We start from the raw sequence: 24,209 nt of genomic DNA on the forward strand, positions 1-24,209 counted from the left end.
TAAATCTTTAAAAACTACTGAACAAGATTTTGTCATATAATTTTAATGGTTACCCTATCGAAATGGGTTGCCATAGAATTTCAAGATAATATTTAAAAAAAATTCTCCGGCATACATATGAGATTAAAGCATTTTCACAAAAATCTACAGAACGCAATTTTAAACTGCTGTTGCACTTTTGGTTGGTACGGAAAATTTAAGTACCCAAAGGACTCGAAATGTCACGATAGGAAAAGGGAAGTAGCTTTGAATGGGAAGTAAATTATAAAAAAGTAATGCAAACTACTACATGCTCAGCACCATCAACGTGATTATCGTCAACACAATACCAAACTCAACAGCAATTTCAATCGATTTGCAACGTCATCGGTATTGACGCTCGATTGTAGACAAACCGGTCAACATATTCATGCTCCATATACATACATATGTAGATATTAACATCTAACCATCGACTCTCGTAAATTTATTCCCTAACAGCACTTGACATTTTCGTCATAATTTATTTTTTCTTTTTTTTTAATTTTTTTCTTGTGCCGCGAGGACTAAATACGGGCACGGAAACGCGACGCCGAAACAGCGTGTGGCTGCCGTTCCTTACTCCTCCATCTACAAATAATGAGAGTCATTCTTGTGTATGTTTACCTTCAATTTGTGGAGGCTGTTTATTTTCCTTTTAGTCAGAGAATTTAAGCCGTGCAGCTACTTTTAGCTTGAAGAAGTATAACGGATGAAGAATGAAGGATGAGTGACAATGAACTTTTGTTCACCAACTCACTTTATTGTCGAAAATTACTCAGCTGTTTTCTGATTATCTGTGAAGCACAAACTCTCACAAATAATTCTGCTGCCCGCAGAGATTCTCTCCTCTCACATTTCATATAAATTGATTTTCCTTTCTAGGCAAAGGTAAAAGTAATTCATAAAAATTGCACGTGCAAAATTGCATTACTCCGGTGAGTGATCGAATGTTTCAATGATTCCTGCAGCCGCCTTACAAATACACACTCACACTTACGTACAAACTCGGCAGCCTTCACTCGGCCAAGCGACTAGCAATGCTTGCAGCATTGGTGTCAAGAGCGTGTGTGACGTCATCGTTTTTCACTTGTGCATAATGGTGTGTAAGTGTGTCGGTTTGTTTGAAGTGATGACGTTTTGTTAGAGGCAGCCACAGAGAGCCCTTAATAGCAGTCAATTTGGTAGTGAAAGTAAAGAGAAAGTGCTGGAGAGTGTTGTAGCTGCGAGAGTTGAGAGTGTATGGTAGATTGCTCTTTATTAGGAGTGTTGCCCATAAATCGCTTTCAATGTTTTATAATGCTCTACAAGTTTTTTCATTATTCCAGTCGTATTGCTAATTACTTTGGTATAGGAATGACCCACAAAAAGGCAAAGGTCGATAAATCCCGAAAATTCGGGATACCGAAATTGCATCCCAAAAACTTTTTTTTTAACTAGATCTTTTGGTTGTTGTTTTTTAATTTAGTTTAGTAAAAATCCAAAAAAATTTGGGATCCCGAAAAATAATACCGATAATTTATATGTATGTATTTCTAAAAATAGCTTTTGGTGGCTGATAAAAATTAAAAAGTCTCAAATATGTATGTACTATATGACAACATGTGTGCACCCAATTTTCACGCTTATACTATTTGAGTACAGTAAATTCGGGATCCCGAAAAATATTAATTTTTATAACTAAAAATAGTTTTTCTGGGTTTGAGTGTGTATTAAATTTTCAAGCATAAATTTGAGTACAGTAAAAATTCCGAAAATTCGGGATCCCGAAGAAGAATGATTTTTATCCTGAAAAAGAATAATTTTTATTTTTTAAAATAGTTCTTACACGGTTGTTGTTTGTTTCGATTAGTTTAGAAAAATTCTGAAAATTCGGGATCCCGAAAAATAGTTTCGATTATTTATATTTTTTTTAGTTTTTAATACATATGTATGTAGTTCCAAAAAGAAACAAAAATACTTGTGTGTGTGTGGGATCCCGTAGAAGAATAATTTTAATCCTGGAAAATAATAATTTTTATTTTTTAAAATAGTTCTTCCGGGGTTGTCGTTTGTTTCGATTAGTTTAGAAAAGTCCCGACAATTCGGGGTCCCGAAAAAAAGTCTCGATTATTTATATTTTTTTAGTTTTTAATATGTAATTTCAAAAAGAAACAAAAATACTTGTGTGTACTAAATTTTCAAGCTTAAATTTGAATACAATAAAAATCCCGAAAATCCGGGATCCCGAAATTGAGACACGATAATTTTTATTTCTAAAATAATTGATGTTTTTGCTTAAAACAAATTTTAAGCGCTCATAAAAATTTAAATTGAATATAAACATGGCAACATACCCCCGAAAATCCGGGAATCCGGAAGGATTCGAGACACGACAATTTTTATTTCTAAAAATAAGATCTGACTGTTTTTGTTTAAAAAAAAAAGCAAAATTTTAAGCGCTCACAAAAATTAAAACTTAAAAAAATAGAAATATGGCAACACACCATCACTATCACTACTTTCGCTCACACTCTCTCTCTGGAGAAAAGCGCCAAACAGCATTTTCCACCACTTGCTGCACTTTGAAACAGCAAAAGCAAATTGGCAATACTCTCTGTTTGCACGCCACGTGAGCGTAGAACGTTGTGAGTAGTGAAAATCAGGCAAACAACAAGAGAGCAGGTGTGCGCGCTGCTGTGAGGGACGTGGTGGAGGACGTGGTAAACACGACGCTGCCAGCAATGTTGGCCGCAATGAATAAAAGCAAACAGCACAGCGTGAAATGGCTCAGTTTCAGTGGAACTGCCGGCGGTAACGCGTGGAAAACGAGATAAATAAGAAAACCGAAATAAAATAAAATAAGATAATATTTAAATAAGAAAAAATAAGAATATAACAAAAACACAAACACACTGTAACAGCAACAAAAACGAAAAGATAATTTTTTTGTTTGTGTTTTCGCTGATTTGAGCAAAGTGATAAAAAACGCTGACGTATTGGTGGCAGCCAAGAAGTAGCCGTCGCAGCAGCAACAACAACAACCACAATAGCAGTGTGTAGAAAACAAAAATATTTTTGAGAATATTTATAAATACAAATAGAAATGTCTAGTAAATATAAGATTGCTGCGCTTATAAAAATAAAATATTTGAATACAAAAATAAATATGAAATAAATTAAAAGCAAATGAAGTGGTGAGCAGCAGCAGCAGCAAAAAGCAAAAAAGAGTGGGTGACTTTGTTCGAAGCTTTTATCGCTTTCTGTAAATATATCCTATATGTATATATATATATCTATATATTTGAGAAAAATTATTGCAAATAAATTTAAAAAGTGTGTGACAGCGTAAAGTCGGTGCACAGCAGCACAACAAACACAAGCGAAAACAAACAAATAACAAAGAAATTGAAATACAAAAAAAGAAACAAAATAAAAAGCATCAAAAAAATCGAAAAACAAAAACAATAAAAAACTGCAAACGAAAGAATTTATTGCGACAAGAAGTTGGAGTGGGTTGACATTTGTGCGACTGTGTGCGATTGTGTGTGTGTGTGTGCATCAATGTGCCTGTTTACAAACACTCACACATCCAAATAAAACCACCAAAGGGAGACAGCCGTCGGCTGAACAAAGTGTAGTGCATTGTAAGCACTGGCGACGCGGCGTGCGACGCGGCATTGCCTGTGCCTTGCTGATGTGGTGTGCTGAGCTCTGCGGCCCGCTGCTGATGATCTAAGGTGCGCTCTAGTTCTTTCACTTTCCATTTTATTTATTTCTCGTGTTTGTAAGTGTTTCTTTTTGTTGTTTTTCTGCTTTTGATTGATGAGCACAAATTTGATAGCTTTGAGTGGTAAAAGTTTAGGCGCGCAGCGCAGGCTCTGAAGTTATTTTTACAAGCATTTCCTTAAAATAACGAAGGCGAAAAGTTATGCGAATAAAACACATTTCACTTGACATAACTATGAGAGATTGCATTCTGTTAATTGCAAAGTTCAAAGCTTGCCCAGGTTGCACGCGTAGCCAAAGGAATTTTCGTTGCAAGAATTAATGAAATATCGTGCAGGAATTCGATTCGAATTGCTAACTGGATGTTATGAAATATTTGCGAAAAGTTTAGTGGGATATGTGTGAAAATTCTATGGTTAACATTTATGAAGATTTCTTGGTATTGAAAGTTAGCTAGAGCCATAACTTTGAATACTAAGAATATTTGTGTAACCAAATTTGATGAATGAATCTATTAGGAAGAGCGGCTAAGCAATTTTATGAGTTTTTTCGGAATGAATAAGTTATATGTTTGTCTGAATATTTCATTCGGGAAATATTTTTGTGTAGAGTTGTCGGCGGTTTGGAAGACAATCTAGTATTTATTTCAGCACATTTTGTTAGTGAGTTATTCACTGGATAAAAATTTAATGTTTAGAGTGAAATTCAACAATTTTCCCTTACAAGCTTACTATTAAATTTTAATTATTATTAACCTTCCTTTACAAGCTATTAGAAGATTTATAAAAGAACCTTCAAACTTTTATAAAAAAACAGCATTATCAATTATAAACCATTGCAACTTATATGTAATACCATAATATAAATTAGAGGAAATTTATAATCAAACATTATTTTAAATAATTTATACATTGTGTTGGAAGTAAATGAAAAGTAATGGAAAGTACTACATTATCATTTAATACTTTTAAGTATTAAAAATGTATTTTACTGCTTTCGAAAAAAAATGTATATAATCATTATATAACTAATTGATGGTAATGATTGAATTACTAAAAGCTCCCTTTATGTGTTAAATTTTTCTGCTTTCATAAGCCAATCAATTCTTGAAATCGTTATATAATGTAGTAATGTTAACGATTACTTTACTAATTACTTTTTCTCAAGCGTTACAAGCTTTTATTCTACTGTGTTCATAAATCAAAAAGTAATTGTAATCATTATGTAATTAATTGGTAGTAATGATTACATTACAATTATTCTTTCTTATTATTAAAAATTGATTTAATTTTTATTTCATTATTGAAAATAATAATTGCAACGATTGCATGCCAACAAGAAATTTTTTTAATTACTTTTCATTCAAAATAATGCTAATAATTACTTTCTTTAAGTGTTAAAAGCATTTATTTCTCAATTGCCAGACATTAAAAATAAATTTTAATCATTATTTAATTAATTAGTGGTAATGATTACATTACTAATATCTTTTTTGATGTACAAAATTTTATTAACAATAATTGTAATGATTATGTAGTTGATTCATGTAGGTTAATTCCGTTAATTACTGTTCATTGATGATTCAAATGAATATGATTATTCTGTCAATAATTGCGTTCTTTAAAATTTAATAGCGTTATTTTCTGTTTTCATAAATCAAAAGTGAATAGTAATCATTGTATAATTAATTATTGGTAATGATTACATTGCAATTACTGCCTTTAAGTATTCAAAATTAAATTATTTCTTATTTCATTACTAAATTATTTTATTACTGAAAATAATAAACATTACATCATTAATGAATGTTGAAAATTTCCATTAATTATTCTTTAATTACAAATTTATTTGATTATTCAGCAAATAAAAGCATTAACAAATAATTACAATTCATAGTTCCAATTACTATTGACCACAATAAATATTTTCCACCAACATATGTTTACAATATACAAGTAGAAAGACAATTTTATCACCACAACAGTAGCGTCGTAATCTCTTGTTCGTCGGCCTATGCCAATAAATAATTTATGCTTAATTTAGCAATATTTACTTTAGAAGCAACAAATTTCACTTATCTTCAGAGTTTAGCAATTTTGACGTCATTGAATAACAGTAATAATAATTAATATTAATATATTCTAAAATTTTGAAGCACAATAGAATAATTAGAAAAAAAATTAAATTCCGAGATTTTTAAATTAAACTTGAAATTAGTAATCAAAATGAATTTTAAAATTCGATAACCGCAATTATTACTAAATTTATTTCCATAAACAAAGCAGTGATAACCAAATCAGTCAAAAGCCTATACACAAAAATTTTTACGGCTATTGGCCATTACCAAATCATAAGGGATTAAAAATCCAAAATATATATATAATATATATTTTTTTTTATTTAAAAATCTTAATTTTAATAAAAAAATTTTAATTAAAAAAAATAAAAATTAAAAAAATTAAAGATATTTTTAAAAAGATATTTTCAAGATATTTTTAAAAATTAAAAAATATATTATATTATTTTTAATTCAAATTGAGTTAACAAATAAAAACTAATAACTTTCAAATTAAAATCTCATTTAAATATTCTTAACTGAAACAATAATTAAATAAAAATAGGATAAAAAGAGTTCGAATATGTTGATATTTTATTATAAATAAGCCTTCTTTCCTCTGCTTCTCTAAAGATAATCAAAATGGTACCGAAACGTAAAAAAATAAATAATTTTGAATAAAAAACTTGCAGATTAAAAATATATTTTAATCCAGTTTTCGAAGTCAAAAATTAGTATATTTTAATATAATAAACTCTATTTTTTTTCAATTCACTAGTAGGGATTTTAAATTTTAATTTTCGAAATAAGAAAATAAAAAGCAATTTTAACTTCAGTTACTCACTGAACTATTTAATGTACTATTTGCAACTCTGGTCTGCCTACTTTTGGAAGTTCTGAAACTCATTATTTTTTAAGTGTATATAAGACTAGAATTACCGTTACGATATACCGTTTAAAAAATATTTACAGACTATCAAAAATATTTGAAGAGGTTACCAGTAAGCTTTATAATTATAATCTAAATGACAAATAAATTGTCATTAAAGCTCTGGAGCACCTACTATTCAAGATATAAAATACTTATATGCATTTTGATTGTTAAAAGTGACATATAATAAAATCCGCTTATAACTAATTGCTGCTCAAAACTTCAAAGGGTTGTCAAGAAATCAAGAGGTTTTTAGACAAACATTATTGGTGCGACTACCCGGGCGTATACGTTATTCAAGCTATGTAATTATTCAACAACTTTTTTTTATAGTAATGATTATTCGTTTATTGCATATAAATAATAAAATTGTATAAATATGTGCTCAATTTATATATTACGATTTCGAGCGACTTTTTTTAAATTTTATAAACTTAACTTGCGCAGCACTTTATCTCCACACTGTTCTCATATTAATACGAAAATAGACAATATAATAAATTTGAAAGCTGCTAAAATAGGCTGCGCCGCCCCAGAAAGCATCTTGATCGACGCAAAAAGAAAAAAAACATTACCCTTTCTGCCTCATTAAATACTATTTATGCTAATTTATACGCACATGAACAATGCAAAAATTTGCATAAAAGCACACGCACACGCTACACACACATGCGCAATTTATAATTTACAATTTATTTTTTTAATTTTCGAGTGTATTTTGCTTTTGCATACTATACCGATGCGTATAAACAATGGCCGGTCGACTAATGCGAATGGCATAACCACAACAAGTGACAGAAACAATTTGTATTATCAGCGTTTTTTGTACTGCTATGTATGTGTGTGTGTGTGTGTGGGCGTGTGTGCTTGCGGTTTGTTGCTGCAGTGGCGAATGAACGTCTATCCAACAAACTAACAACAAAACAATGGGCATGTAGACACACGAACAACAACAAAATAGATGTAGGAGTCAGCAGGCACACACACATACGCATACATTCTCACACATAAATATAGCGTCTCACTTGTAGGTGCGCTAAAAATATGAATAAATAGGCAAACAAATGGGTTGACACGCGTCGCAGCGCGACAAAGCGAAATTAGCATTTAATGGTTTCTACGAAAAGCGTACAAGCGCACATAAGCAAGGCGAAAGCGAAAACAAAAACAAAAATAACTCCAAACAAATATAAAAATTTTAACGAGGTGTAATTGGAAAATATCTAGAGGCGTTAAAAGGTTCTAATTAAAAGTTATGATACCGCAGCCGGGAATATTTATATTTTTTGCTTTCGCAGACAGACGAATTTAAGTGGCTGAAACGAGTCTGGACTAATGCCATATTATGCCATTTGTTGGTTGTAAAATTTTGTGGCAGGTAGCTAAATGGTTCTGGTAATGGTTTTCGTATATGCGGTTATTAAATTGTGGTAACTATTAGCTACTAACCGCTAAATTTGGGTTTAGATTTTATAGTAGCTCTTAGGAAAAATCATTGAAAATTAAAAACAAAAACAAAAATTTATATTTTGGTGGACTAATGAATAGGACTATAAATACATATATTACATCATATTAAAATCTTTATAGTGAAAAGTTGTTAATTTTGAACTTTATGTATATCTGAGGCTTACGTATTTTTATAAATTATACTCGAGTATTAGAAACCATACCTACATATACTCACAAAATAAAAATTTTTACGTTTATTTTTTAAAATCGAAAAAAGTATTATCTTCAAATACGCATATCTTTAATATTAATTATTTACTTAAGGTTGCCAAATAAAAATAAATTTATTTATATATTATACAATTTAAAAATATTTTTGACACTTTTATATTTTTTAGACAGGATTGCCAACTTTCAAAAAAACTTTTTATCAAACAGAGTTGCCAACACTTTTCAAATGCATATTTTAAAAAATTCTAAAAATTGCAAATTTTGGATTTTTAGACATGATTGTCAACGGATTTTCAATAAAAACTTTTTATCAAATAGAGTTGCCAACACTTTTCAAATGCATTTAAAAAAAATTATTTAGAAATAGCATATTTTGGATTTTTTAGACAGGATTCTCAACGATTTTTCTATAATAATTTTTATCAAACAGAGTTGCCAATAATTTTCAAATACAAATTTAAAAAAATTTATAAAAAATAGCATATTTTGGATTTTTTAGGCAGCATTGCCAACAATTTTTCGAAAAAAAATTTCTTATACAGAGTTGCCATCCTTTTTCAAATGCAAATTTAAAAGATCACTATTTTTGGATTTTCTAGATAGAATTACCAACGATCTAATAATAAAAAATTGGTTTTAAAAAGAGTTGCCACCTTTTTTCCAATTCAAATTGCAAAAAAAAAATTACAAATAGCTTATTTGGTATCCTTAGACTGATTTATTAATGAAAATTTTGTATCAAACAGTGTTGCCAACAATTTTCATATACAATATAAATTTTAACAATATTTTTTGTCACATTTAGAGAAATCAAGCTATTAAAAATTTAGATTTTTTCAGACAGTGTTGCCAATAATTTTTTAATAATAATTAAAATTCATTTTCTAAACTTGAAAATTATTGTTTGTAGCTGTTGTAAACAATTATTTAAAAAAGTTTTAAGAAACATGATATTCAGAGTTGCCAACAACATTTGAATAAAAATTTAAAAAACATTCATTACCATATCGACAAAATTAAACATTTCTAAAAATAAAGTATTTCACACTTTTTCCGGACAAAATTGCCAACATTTTTAAATTAACAACTTTTTATCAAAAAGAGTTGCCAAGAATTTTTAAAGAAACATTTTTAAAATATTTATTGTCACGTTTAGTGAAATTTACCTAATTGGAAATAATAATGGAGGAATATTTCAGACAGGGTTGCCAACAATTGCCAAAAATGATATATTTTGTCGAAAAACTCTGTATGGGGCTTGCGGATATTTAGTAAATGAAAGTTATAATAATTTTTATTATATAATTTATAATTAAAATATTTTAACATAGGAGTGTTGGAAAATACACAAGAAACCAAATTTCTTAAACTACAAGTAGGCTTCCAAAATTTTAAAATATTTTAAAAACTTTTAAAAGTTCAAACTAATTTTTCATAATGTTTAAATAAAAGTAACCGAAATATTTTTTATAAAAAATATATATTTTTAAATATATACATACATAAAAATATGTAGGTAATTAAGAACTGATAATTATTCAATGGGTTGCAACCAGTTTGGTTTACACAAAAACGGACAGAAATATCACTCGAGTAGAAACCAAAGTTCGAATAGGTTGAAGGGAAGTCTTCACTATACCAAACCCAATTTATAATCATTATTTTTCAAAAAAAAGTGTTCCTAAGGTTGCCAAGTTTTTTCAAAATTATAATTCGTACGCATTATATAGATATTTATGTATATACATATATACAGTACAACTAAATATGCGTAATATCAAACAACACAAAGCACATGTATTTTTGCTAAACGAAATTACACTTTAAAATTCTCAGAAAAATTTTATGAAAATAATATTTATTCAAGTTCAATAGTTCAACTTTAAAAAAATTCGTTTCGATTCTCTTTATAGCAGCATTTGCTTACATACAGCTTTCTTATCTGATCGTCTGCTTGCTTAAAATGATAAATAATGCGCACATTTTTGCCTCCCAACTACTCAAATATGCATTTTTCACTGTCTTTTGGCTCGCATATGCTCCCAGAGGTTTTGTTTCTAGATTTTTTTGCATTCTGCTTTTATGCAAATATTTTTTATGCATAAGGGAAAGCGAAAGAATCACTCAATCTAATGCCCTGAATTAAAATTATTGCAAAATTTAAAAAGTATACATTGAACGTATTTTCATTAGCAAATGCAAGCAATAGAAATTATTTACTACAAGTATATACACTGAACAGGGTAAATAAAATGTGGCAAGAAGGAAATGTCGGAGACTCTATTAGGTATATAACTATATAAATGATGAACTGAAAACTTTCACACGTCCTTTTCTCTTCAAGTAGTTGCTCTCTTATCGGAACTATGGTTATCGGACCACTATAGCATATAGCTGCCATACAAAGTGACCCATGAAAAGCAAGTTCTTGTATGGAAAACTTTTTTATTTGACTAGATATCTTTACAAAATTTGGCATACATTTTTAGTCACCGCAACTCTATAATATCCCAAGAAATTATTTAAATCGGGCTAGCATAAGCTATAGCTGCCATACAAGCTGATGGATCAAAATCAAGTTACGGTATGAAAAACTTGTTTATTTGACGAGATATCTTGACAAAATTTAGTATATATTTCTAATCAAGACAAAGCTGTAATCACCTACGAAATTGTTCAGATCGGATCACTATATCATATAGCTGCCATACAATTTGGCCGACAAACTGCTTTTTACACCCTTTAATGATTTAAAAATTGCAGCTTTGGAAGGTATCACTAAAGCCAATATTTATTCTTGTTTTCTTTATCAACTGCAATCAATATAAATTAAGTTTTTATTTACTTTGAATCAAAATCTGGATATGTGTGTGCAAATATTTGCTTCATTTGCAGAATTTTCAGAGCAAACAACAAAATCTATGAATATTTGGCGGCAGGAAAACAAAGACTTGCACCAGCGCTTTAATACAAGCAAATCGACAAATCAAAGCAATCAATAAAGTACAAAAAAACTACAATAAAATTACAAAAACAAAATGCATGCATGCAAAGAAAAAGTGGCAACAGTAAATCATTGCTGCCGTAAATGTAGAAATAATAACACAAACAATTACAAAGAATATGTCTTGATAAACTTGTTCGCACGCTTAATGATGCATGTAAATATATTTTTATATATAGGCAAAATTGTGTATATGTGCATATGTATAAGAAAATATGTATATATGTGTGTTAATATATATTGATATGTGCTAAGTGGTATATATGCGCGTGTGTGTGTTCATATCCTTCGCTACTAAACCGAAATAATCGTAAATCTTATCATTTCAATCAGCATTTCGCACTAATCCACTTCCGCCAGCAACATTTCAGCAACGCCAAAACAACGCAGCACACACACACATACGCATATATGTGTTAGTATACAACTTTGCGCAAGCAAAGTTATAATTTATATTGCACTTAATCTCAATATGTCAATATGCATATACAATACAATAACCCTCCGCTTTTGTAAGTATATGTGCGCCAGCATATATGTATATATGTATGTGTATTTCTGCGCGTGATTTGTGCTCATACGCTTTATTTGCCAATCGTCTGTTCTAACTACAACGTTTGCCCCTTTTGTCTGCCAAGCCACACCAATAATGTATACGTTTGTATGTGTGTGCTGTCGTCATTGTTTTTAACAAAATAATCGCACAAACACACCCCCACAAACACATATGTATATAAACATATGGGGATATTGAATTTTATTTTTATTATAATTACTGTCTACGAGCGGCGCGTATGGCCGACCAGTTGCTCATTTTCCCTTATTTTTTATTTATAGTCATAAGTGCCGCTACATGGGATTACACTTATGTGTGTATGTATGTATGTTTGTGTGTGTGAGTTTAACGTATACCACGGCAGCGTAGTCTGATTGACCTTAATATATAAAGCGATTTGCGTGTGATTTTCTTTTTTAATATTCGCATATAATAATAAAAACACACATATATACGAACATATATGTCAATCTTGCTGTTATAAACATGTATTATTATGTACATTAGGGTGTTCCTGATTTTTCAATTTTAATTTTCAAATTTACTATACAGTTATTGGTATAAAAAATTACCAAAAGAACTGCAAATTTTCAATTTAAATTTTTTTTCTTTTCCTATATATCTTGCGATTTTGTGATATTTTGCATTAATGAAGTAAATTTAAAACTTCGAAGGTATGATATTCTAATAAAAAAATGTCCGCTCTACAAAAAAGGTTTTAATAATTTTTTAAAAAAAACTGCTCTTTTCAAAGTTACGTGCTCTTAAACGTATGCATCAAAAGCACTGAGCATTCATACAAGTGAATTATGCATTCTGTGTTGCTCATACGACATGGTGTATTATTTACTGGAAATTTCAATTTAGTACAACTCTTGAAAATTAAGATGACGTTTGCAAAAAAAATATCAACTTGGGTAATAACGAACACCGTAATTTACTATATACTAAAATGCAAAACAATGTATCATCAAAAAAAAAAATCAAAAATAGCTAACAGATATAATAACCAATATATTACACATTTATAACCATTTTATAACCAAAACTCAAATTTTGTTTCAATATGAGAGTACGATAACCAATATATAACCATTTTATAACCAATATGAGAGTGTGATAACCAGTATATAACCATTTTATAACCAATATGAGGGTATGATAATCAATGTATAATCATTTTATAACCGAAACTCAAATTTTGTTTCAATATGAGTGTATGATAACCAGCATATGACCATTTGGTAACCAATATGAGTGCATGATAACCAATATATAACCATTTTATAACCAATATGAGAGTATGATAACCAGCGTATAACCATTTGGTAACCAATATGAGTGCATGATAACTAATATATAACCATTTTATAACCAATATGAGATTATGATAACCACAAATAACCATTTTATAACCGAAACTCAAATTTTGTTTCAATATGAGTGTATGATAACCTGTATATAACCATTCAGTAACCGATATGAGTGTATGATAACCAGCATATAACCATTTGGTAACCAATATGAGTGCATGATAATTAATATATAACCATTTTATAACCGAAAATCAAATTTTGTTTCAAAAGCGGTGTTTTCAAATACATCACTTTTCCTCCGCCTATAAAGTTATGAAAAGTGATGTTACGTCATTTTGAATTTTAGATGACGATATACATACATACATATCTATATACATATATTATAGATTGGTATATACATATATTCATTCATGCATGTGCTCATTTTATATTGTCTACCGACGCGTCGCTAGTGATTCCGTGAAAGTCTCCTCAGCTCTCATATCGGCATGCAATCTTGCTTAGACTAATGACACTGCTACAAAGTTGTGCACAAATACATACATACATTCTACATATACAATATACTAAGGTATACCATTATAATATATTTATAGTATATGATACATTTTCAGTCAAAGTGACAGCACTTGTTCAATAACTGTTATTTCGTTGTCACATTTTGTATATAATTGAAATTTCGTGGAAGCTTCGTTCAGTTAGGCGAATTGCAGTTATCGAGCGGAATTTCGGACTAAGTAATAAGGGTATATTATTAAATATTTTTTACAATTCGTGGGAATTCCGTAAGAATCTTCATTTGCAAAGAAATTGGAAATATTTTGTTATTATGTTCGAAATTGTCATGTTTGACTAGTAAAATATTAAGAAAATGATTAATGAATATAAATCGAAGAAAACATACATGTAAGGTCTAGTTAACAGAAAACCATTACTTTCGTACTAAAATGAGTGTTTCATTTAGTGTAGCCAGTATGAACTGATTTAGCTCAAGCATGCATCTTTGTAACCGATAAATTAGAGTAGTTTTGAAGATAATTTAATAATGCTACTCTCATAGAAGCCCATCTCCTCATTGCAAAAAATAAGATAGTTGATGTTTAGAAACCTTCTTGGAGCAAATTTCATCAGCAAAGTCATTCATAGACAGGATTTTTTGCCTAAAAATGGCTAAAAGATTAAGCACAAATATTTTTACATATGTGTATATATATGTAAATCTGCGTACATTCTAGTTTGTATGTCAAATCGATTAAGAATGAATGGTCTTGTGCATAACAAATGCCCAAGGCACAAAAATTGTTCTATGTTCAACAAGCAATTATATGCATACCATTGTATTCACATAACAATATATTTGTCATATACCGCATCACGTTATCATCTTCTAGTAATAACATATACGTATACTCATCTACAGAACAGAGTAATTGTTACATTTACCTGATAATAATGGTTTGTTTATCAAAAACTCGACACGGACTACTTTGATTGAAATTATGTGTTCACGTGTTGACCTGAGAATACCAGCACACGTTGCACAAGCAGATAAACAAACAGAGAAAACGAATATAGCCGCATATGTGTAAACGCAGATGGCAAGATAAAGATATACCTGTATACGCTTGTACATAGACATGTTTGTGGGCGTATAATGTATTTTGTAAATCAAATATGCAGATAAGCACAAACAGTATATATTGATATGTAAGAGTGTGAGTGTTCGTCCAGTATGTGCATATGCAATAATTGCAGTGGAATATATGAAAGAGTAGAACTTTGATATAAAAATATGCCTATACATATAAATTAAATATTAAGTTATTTTTTCTGAGACGTCTAGTTCAAAATTCGATGACATTGTTTTAATAAAAGAAATAGACAATCAGACTATTTACTTAAATTTAAACCAATTTGATTTGAGTTTATGGTTGAAGGTCTCTTAGGTATACTATCATGACGATTTTTTTATTGATCTTTTCCTGTCAAACCAAAATCTCATCAGAGGAGCTTATCTTTGGAATCATTGAAATATATCGATCACGCGATCAACTTTAGTATTAAACTGTTTGGTCAAAAAGACCGAAACCTACTATATATATCGTCGACTTCTTCTCACTCCGATTCATTCTTCTTGACTTCTTCCTTCCTTCAACGGCAGCGCCAGCAATAGAAGCTGGGGGAGATCCAGCGCCAGCAACAAACTTTCTGGGGTCCTTGATGAACCCTTTGATGGTAGCAGCTTCCTTTAAGTTCACTTCGGTGGCTGCAGCCATAACTAATAGATTGTTGAAACCATTAGCTATGGTGTGTGGTGTCGAAAAAATAGTTGGGTAACCAATCTGTAACGATTTGGCGGCCAAATTGGCAACACCAGCTTCGTATTTTGTAAGCAGATGTTCGGACATGTTCATATGTTTGAAAAGCAACAATTTTGATAACAGGAATCCCAAAAATTCGGTCATAAATTCATATTTTCTACGCTGAGTGCTTTGGTAAAATTACAGTCTTAGCAGATTATATGAGAAGAATATGAGTTTATTGCATTTTATGGTTTCAGAAGATAATACTGTTTTCAAAAATATTATAAAAATTTAAAATTTTATATTCTACTAATAAATAGGTTGTCATGAATATGAAAAATTACCACTCTGTTCACTATTTTTTTCAGAGACACTAAAAAAGTTACTTCTCAGTTTTGTGATTATCAAAATATATCTTCAAATACATTTGAAATTTGAGCTCATCTTAATAGAGTGCATTTTCAAAGCGGATTTTCTGAAGTCTAAGTGGTAGATAAAGACCTCTGCACAGGTTGTTGTGTTAGCTATAACCTTTTAGCAGTAGTTTGCTTCTTCTGCTCAATAAAACTTTACCAAGAATATATGAAGAGTATTGTCAATGAAAATAAAATTGAACCTAGCACAGCTTTAGCAAGAAAATCATCCTTCAGACGCAGCTAAAAGATTGGGGTATTTTGACTGTTAACTGGTAATTTTATTAAATATGTATATATATGATAAGTGTGACAGCTGTGTCCATGTATCCGTGTCTGGCTGCCTGTATGTGGGTGAACTAGGCGCTTTGTTTTAGATATAGATACGAAATTACGTACAGGTTCTTTCCATCCTAAAATGCTGCTCATTTGTTGAAATCGCCGTTATCGGATCACTATAACACATAGCTGTCATATATACTGAACGATCGTATGCAGGTTCTTGTATGGACAACTTTTTTGTTTGATAAGATATCTTTACAAAATTTAGCACAGATCACAACCTAATATATTGCCACAATTTCCGTAGAAATTGTACAGATCGAATCACTGTAGCATATAGCTGTCATTTAAACTGACCGATCGTGTACAGGTCTTTGTATGGAAAACTTTTTTATTTGACAAGATATCTTTACGAAATTTGGCACAGATTACAAATCAAGTTATTGCCACAAACTCTGAAGAAATTGTTCAGATCGAACCATTATAGCCTATAGCTGCCATACAAACTGAATTATCAAGATCCCGATACAAGTTTTTTTATACACTTTAATGGCATGATAAATGCACCTGTGAAGGTTTATAGGTTTACTGCCGCCTAATTTAACGGGTTTTCTTATTTTTGCATATATTTATTATTCTTGTCATATTAGGAAGTAAGATGTACGCTTACATATCAATATTTGCAAGAAATTTTCGGTTACGTATACGCAGTGTTGCACCCATTTACAGAAGCACAACTAAGCTACTATTTGTACAAATGCATAGGTGTGTATACGTAAATATGCACTCAATTATGTTTGGCGTTAAAATGCGCCAAGCACTCAATCATTCATGCGCTCGCTCGCTTGCAGTCGATTACGCCACCGCTTCATCATTCGCTGCTGCATTTGTGTAACACAAACGATCGATGGCTGCTTAACGGTCATAATGCAGCAATTGAAATGTGCCGGCAATCGGTAGTACATAGCTATCCATATTTGTTATATGCTAGAATTAGCGAGCGCTTGTACGTCATCGATCAATTTGCTTGCAGCGCAAAATATCAATCAATTTCCGAATCTCGCCGCCAAGGTGAGCTTGTGCGTTAATGAATGTTTGTGTGCGCGTGTGTGCACATTTCTGAACTTTTATTGCCAGCTTTGCTTTAAAATGCTGACAAATCGCCAGTTTGGCGCTTACAGCACAAACATTTTTGTTGTTGTTATTAACACTTACCGCGCCGCGTGTGTGTGTAAAATTGTTGCCTTTCATTTGTTTACACAATGTATGCTTGGGCTAGCAACATTTATAGGCGTAATGATTTACTGCTGATGAATGTATTGTTTCATATTAGCTGTAGTTGCAAAGAACAGTGGGACAATTACGTTGAAATAATGTGAAAATTTAAAATTATGCCAAAGTTTGCCGAGAAATCTTTGAAGAACGATGCTAAAAGATTTGCAAACTATAATTTATATTTAAAAAAAATTTTTTAATGGTTGTTTTTATATTCTTTGCTGCATTAATGTTCATTCAAGTATATAATTGTGGTATAAAATTTCTTTACTTCTGATTTTAAAATGAATTACCGATTTGTCCACTAATAGCTTATTTCTTTCTATTTTTTCCACTGTAACTTTAGAGCTATAAAGTAACATTGTAAACACTGAATCATTAACATCATTTGACTTATATATACAATGTATTTTTAAAGCATATAAAAATTTCCAATAAAAGGAAATTTGCTTAAATTTAAATTTTTTATAATTTCAATTTACAAAACGCACTGGAGACTAATACATAATTGAAAAAAAAATAAAACGCATTTTTGTTATAAAAAAATTTGTACGTGTATCGTTTCAGCAGTTCTAGTAGTAAGCAGTTTAACGATTTATTGAGAAACTTTATATTTGTGTTCATTAAGCATTAGTGAAGCAGCTTTAGAAAAGTATATTACCTTTATAATATTTTCCAGCGAAAAACGTATTATCTTTTGTGGTATATAACAACTTTTAAATAAAATGCTTAATACGGAACATTTTAAAAAAGATGGCATAACTAAAAAACAGCTTATTAATGCTAAACGCCACGGCGTATGCGTAATTTTTTTTTTGCATAACTTGCTTCATTAGGCATTCATACAAGTTAATAAATGGGTATGAGCTGCCTGTCAGCAGTTATAAGCTATCAGATAGTTTTTGCATAAAGTTTACTCTATTTTATGATTTTTCAGTATTATTAAACTAATTTTTTTATTTTTATTTTTAATTTTTTTTTTTTAATTTTTTTTTATTTTTTTTTTTAGAATAATACAGCCTTTTAAATAATTTCAATAGGAAGAACAGACTTTAAAAATATCTCAAAAAGATGTGTTTTGCTACAGCCGGCTAAAAATTTTGCCAAGTTCTTTATATAAACATATCTTATAAAATTACATAGATAAAAAATATATATTAATTCTGGCATTATTTTTTTTATAAATTTTATAACTATTATTAATAATTTTTTCAATTATTACGATCATATGTGATGCTGGAACAGTCAGCAAAGTTTTTATAAAATAAACTTAAATAATATTAACATTTCTAAACAAAGTGTATGAACACGGCGTATGAGTAACTTTCTGTGTGTTTTGTATGGAGCTAGTGAGTAGCGAAAGGATATAAAAACCGACTTATATCTGGGCTTGCCTATATATTTTGAAATTACACTTATAGTTTTGACTTAAATATTGACATTAACTTAAACTATTTTGTAAAGTCACAGAAAATTGAGAATAAATTAAATAAGCAAATACGTTTCTTGCATATTTTAAAATAAAAAGGTGAACAAGCATCTGCTAATTTGAAACAAGCACAAAAATATCCACAATAGTTTGTTGAAATGATGATGAATATACTTTATTTTGCAGATGAATATGATTTATTTTGGAATAAAATGCCTCAGAGAACCTTTCTAGCAAAACATAGCAAATCAATAAACGCTCATAAGGCTGCAAAAGATCGTATAAAGATTCTTCTTGGTAGTAATACTCCTGGAGTTCATATTATGAAGCCATTGGTAATTTGCAAAGTAAATCGACCAAGATCGTTTAAAGGTTTGAATATTAACAATCAATCCAATTATTGGAAATCCAATAAAAGAACTTGGCTTACCGCAACGTTGTTCAATGATTAAAAATGGGCTACCTTTTAAGGCCCTTCTAGTTCTTGATAATGCCCAGAACACCCAAGACTTGCAGCATGAAAATGTTGAAGTTGTCTTTTTACCTCCAAATACAACTTCTTTGTCGATATAACTTAAGCAGATAGTAATGAATTACTGCAATATTAGGAATTAAATGTAGAAGATTTAATTAAAATGTTGAAAAACTGTGAGGAAAACAGTGCTGAATATGTCGTTGAATCTGACATAGAAAACAATGAATCCAATGTATTCACAGCTAAATTTGTTCACGGGGGAGTTGTACTAGGAAGAAAATTTTGAAGCCATTTTCGAGAAGGAGATGTTATTTTAGATCATGGTCCTCAAAAACCAAAGCACCAAAAGCTTATTTCAGAATATGCTCCTAAAGAAAAATCTCTTCAAACTATGACTAAAAGCAATGTATAGTAGAAGCAGAATCTAATGAGTTGATTTTATCTAGTGCTGAATTAGATATTATACAATTTCATATAAAAAGGCTATTCGTTGACCCTGACAGCGATTAATTTGCTTAAAAATAGGGATGAGCTATATTTATAGATACCTTTGCCAAATTTTGTTTCATATATGTATAATGAAGTACATTTACTCTTATAATGAAATATTTTACTTTACCTATTTTTATGTTTTTTATTACTTATAGATCCTTTTATATCTTATTTACAGTACAAAATCATATTTTGTGATCAATAAATATTTCAAAAAGCTTATTTCTAGTCGGATTCGCCTTACGTGGGTTTTCCATATAAAAATGTTCGAATCGATTGAGGCGATTTTGTTAGGAGCCTATCTACCGCCTAAACCGAGGTACAGGTGTATTAACAAAACTATTACAAAACCTTATAGTGTGTATTAAAAAATCATAAGTACCTTATCTATTTTTCCTAAACTCTGTAAACGTAATTTATGTCAGCCGCACTGCGTATACGTAACCTTTCTGCATGACTTGAAGTTTAAACAGTCAATTAGTATGTGTGTGTAATTCAATGGCAGCAACAGGGTGTTATACACTTTTGAACACACTTCTAAAGACTCTTCATTAATTTTAATTTTTTTCGAATATTAATTTTTTTCGAAAACTATTACTATTACTTTTTAAATTGCCAGTTATTCTATACGCACACATAAATATATTATCTTGATGAAAAGTTTGTATTTTTTTAATATTATTCTCTATTTCTGTATAAATGAAAACTTAGAAATTTTCGGGAAAAAATGTATGCAAAATAGTAAATATAAGCAAATAAAATACATCATCTTCTATAAACGCCTCAACGACTTGCTTGGAGCGCTAATTATATTTTTATTGTGCAATAGCAATCAAGCAGTGATTACCGGCATGTTGTAGACTTTGCAGAGAAATAAAATTTTGTTGCTACCAAAAATTAATTGAGCGACTGAAGACAAGCAGTTGTAGATATACAAAAGAAAGTTGATTTTTGGAACTTCCCGCTTGCATTTTCCTTTCTGAGAACATTCAAAATTGGAAAGCAGAAAAGTTTTAAAAAAGCTGCAGAGGATGCTTACTTATTGTTTAAGTTTTTTTTTATATAAATCGCTCGATTTTCCTAACTCAAAAATCACAATGAAAACATTTTTTCATAAATTTAACTGCTTAAAGCTGTGAAAAACTTTGATAAATGCGTTCGAAACTTTTTAGAAAATAAATAAGCAACTAAATAATAAGCTTGCATATGAAATATACACGGAAATCTTGTTACTCATACGCAGTGGTGTCTCATAAAAGCATATAAGCACACAATTTACTTAAGTAAATATTCTTATATACATGTATAATATTCATATATGTAAATATGCTTCGAAAGCACTGTAAATGAAAGCAGAAACTTTTAATACGGCGCTGACAGGGGTGTTTGGCAACCGGCTGCAGCAGCGCCAAGCAGCCGGAGGTGAAGGTCATTATAAATATTATATACATTTTTGTTTATTGCACAATGAAAAGAAAAGTTATCACCTTAGGTATTTTTAAGTAACTTATATTAATTTCTAAGCAAGTATATGTGTGTAAGTATAAAATATTGCCTATATTTAGGCGCAGATTAGTATGACGATATTATTCCAGAAAGGAAGTAGATAGATAAAAAAGGTGTCAAAGATTTCTAATAAAAATAAAAAGAAATGCTAGTTTTAAGAGGAAAATTCGCAAAAAAAATTTAATTTTAGAAATTAATTAAAAAAAAAAATTTTATTAACATTTGGTTTTAGAAGACGACAAGTAATGTGCAAAGGTGCTCAAATTAATAAAAAATCAGTAATATGTTAAAGTGAACCGCTTCATTGTAGTGTTTTCAACAAGCACAGATATGTACATAGATATAAAACATGAGTTGGTGGAAAACGTTGCCTACATTTAGGATTATTTCATATCAATTTTATACTCAAATGCAATAAAAAATGTTCCAGAAAGTTTTTTCTTTTACCGATAAATAAAAAATCATATATTTTCTAATTCTCATTATATTAATAGATTTTGAAAAATAAGCTTTCCTTAAGGTTGCCATTTATTTTTAAAATATGAATCTAATTGATGTTACTAAAATGTTAGAGTAATGAAATTAATTTTTAGGTATTTTGTAGTACATTTAAAACTTGTACAATTAATTTTGCAAAAAAAAGTAATACTATTTTTTAATGCAGAGTTGCCACACAAAAAAAAATTTTTTTCCAAATTTTCAAAAAAAAAAAATATTAAACTAATGGTTGGATTGCATTTAGATAGTCATCATTATGAATTATTGCTTGCAAACTTTGCGAAAAACAAAGTTGCCACCTTTTTATAAACAAACCGCTAAAACTTAACGTTCTTACTTGTTTCCTCAACAGAGTTCAACCCTTAGCCATTAAATCATTTCACATTTTGCCCTTTAATTGTATCATGTACTATATACTGCTTGTGTACACAAACATTTCGTGAAGTTCTTGCTTATGGCCACTCTACACAGCTAAACTTTTCAGAATATCTGCGTAATAGCATTTTCATGGGAATTTCGCAAACTTCTTTGGCATGCATAGGTACACAGTTAACGCGAAGAATTTACTTACATGAAAATAACTGTTTTCTAATATGCTGCCAGTGACACTTGAGGCAGCATGTGTGTATGTGTGTGGGTGAGCATATAAGGAATGTGAGCGAGTGCATGTCAAACAGCTTTGGTTACAAGAGTTCAAAAGCAAACAAACAACAAAGAAACAATAGCAGCAACACTTAAGGCCCAGTTGGAAATAATTAACAGCTAGAAATTATTTTGGTCAGAAAAGAGAAGGCGAAAATTTCAAACACGAACCAGTTGCTAATAGCATAGTACGGATTAAATGTAAGCTGAAGGACATTATAGTTTTGTTTTTAAAATTTTGAGAAATAAATATATGTGGAAAATCATGTTAAATTTTATTGTTTTGTAAAATTGTGCAGGGTTACCAAATTATTATTTTTTAACTTTTTGTTGTTTATTTAATATAAAATTGAAGTCAAATATCAAATTCCAAAAAAACAAATTAATAACAGGGTTGCCACCTACTAAAAAAATAATAATTGCAAATTTTCATTGTACTGAAATATAGTTCTACATAAATTCATTAGCTAAACTAAAAATATCATATTCATAAATGTAAAAAGTGAAATTTTATTTTTTTGTACAATTTTGTAAGGTTGCCAGATTAGTATTTTTCTTAACTTTTTCTTGTTAATTGAATACGAAACAGAAATCACTCAAATGTATTTTTTTTAAATTTTGTAAAACAGTGTTGCCACCTACTAATAAAAAATAAAATTTGAAATTTTTTACTGTTCTGAAATACAGTTCAAATATCCATTAGGTGAACTATAAAGAGCACATAAAAAAAAAAAAATTAGAAACGTTGCCACTTATTTTTATTTAGAATTATATTTAAATTGATTAATTATAAACTAACACACATGCTCACAAAAAATGCTGCAAGCAATAAATTTGCTTTAAAAATTTTAGAAAAAGGCTTACCCTAATAATTAATAATACTATAAGATACTTGTAAAATTATGAAAAGCTGCCACAATAAATACTTTATATAATTTCTACTTGCTTATTTTATAAAAACTGAAATCTTTCACATAAAATTGAAAATTGTATCAAACAAGGTTGCCATCCAGGAAAAAAAAATGTATACCATTAAAATGAAAGAATTTTATTGAGAGTTTATTCATAAAAAGTGCGTATTCATAAAAATATTTACGAGCGTTGCCACCTTTTTTGTTTTCAAATTATATTTAGATTGAAGTGCAACATTTATTGCGTATATAAAACCGTTTCTAAAATTTTTTTTGCTCCAAATTTTCCTACAGTGTCATTACTGTAACACTCACAATACCACCGGCATACCTTCACGTGCGCGAACGCATTTACGAGCCACGCATAGTTACTACCGGATACATGAAGTGTTGAAGCAACAAGATAGCCATACATAAACACACACACATGCAGAGTTACATAATGACAACACATGAAGTGGCCAGCCTGCACTGGCAGGTGCGGTTTTTGTTACAAAATGCCGGAGACACTGCATGGCATAGGTAACCAAAGTTGTTGGCCCTCAACTTAAGAGTGAATATTTCCTTTTTTATCATTCTTTGTTTCCACTCCCACTTCGACAATGGCTTAGGAATTCCAAGAGTTTAGTACACAAAGTCCTGGTTGTTGTTATGCATTATTTACTTGCTGTCGTTGCGTGTCTCTCCTGTTGCTCAAAAATAGTTCGG

The 24,209-nt window shown here is 29.9% G+C and overlaps 2 protein-coding genes across 4 annotated transcripts in view; one reads left to right on the plus strand and one right to left on the minus strand.

Moving 5' to 3' along the window:
* Window positions 1-24,209, minus strand: part of LOC105229187 (uncharacterized) — a 226,675-nt gene that overhangs the window by 200,328 nt on the left and 2,138 nt on the right. The gene's annotated exons all lie outside the window — the stretch shown is intronic.
* The window catches only part of LOC105229131 (diacylglycerol kinase 1), a 198,379-nt gene continuing 176,941 nt past the window's right edge, over window positions 2,772-24,209 (plus strand). For 2 of the 3 annotated variants that reach the window (XM_049453422.1, XM_049453424.1), the window contains exon 1: window positions 2,772-3,737. The gene's annotated coding sequence lies outside the window, so the exon portion shown is untranslated. The remainder of the gene's footprint in view (window positions 3,738-24,209) is intronic. The other variant, XM_049453423.1, reaches the window with a different exon arrangement.

This window comes from Bactrocera dorsalis, chromosome 3 (genome assembly GCF_023373825.1).
Source record: "Bactrocera dorsalis isolate Fly_Bdor chromosome 3, ASM2337382v1, whole genome shotgun sequence".
Lineage (NCBI taxonomy): Eukaryota > Metazoa > Arthropoda > Insecta > Diptera > Tephritidae > Bactrocera > Bactrocera dorsalis.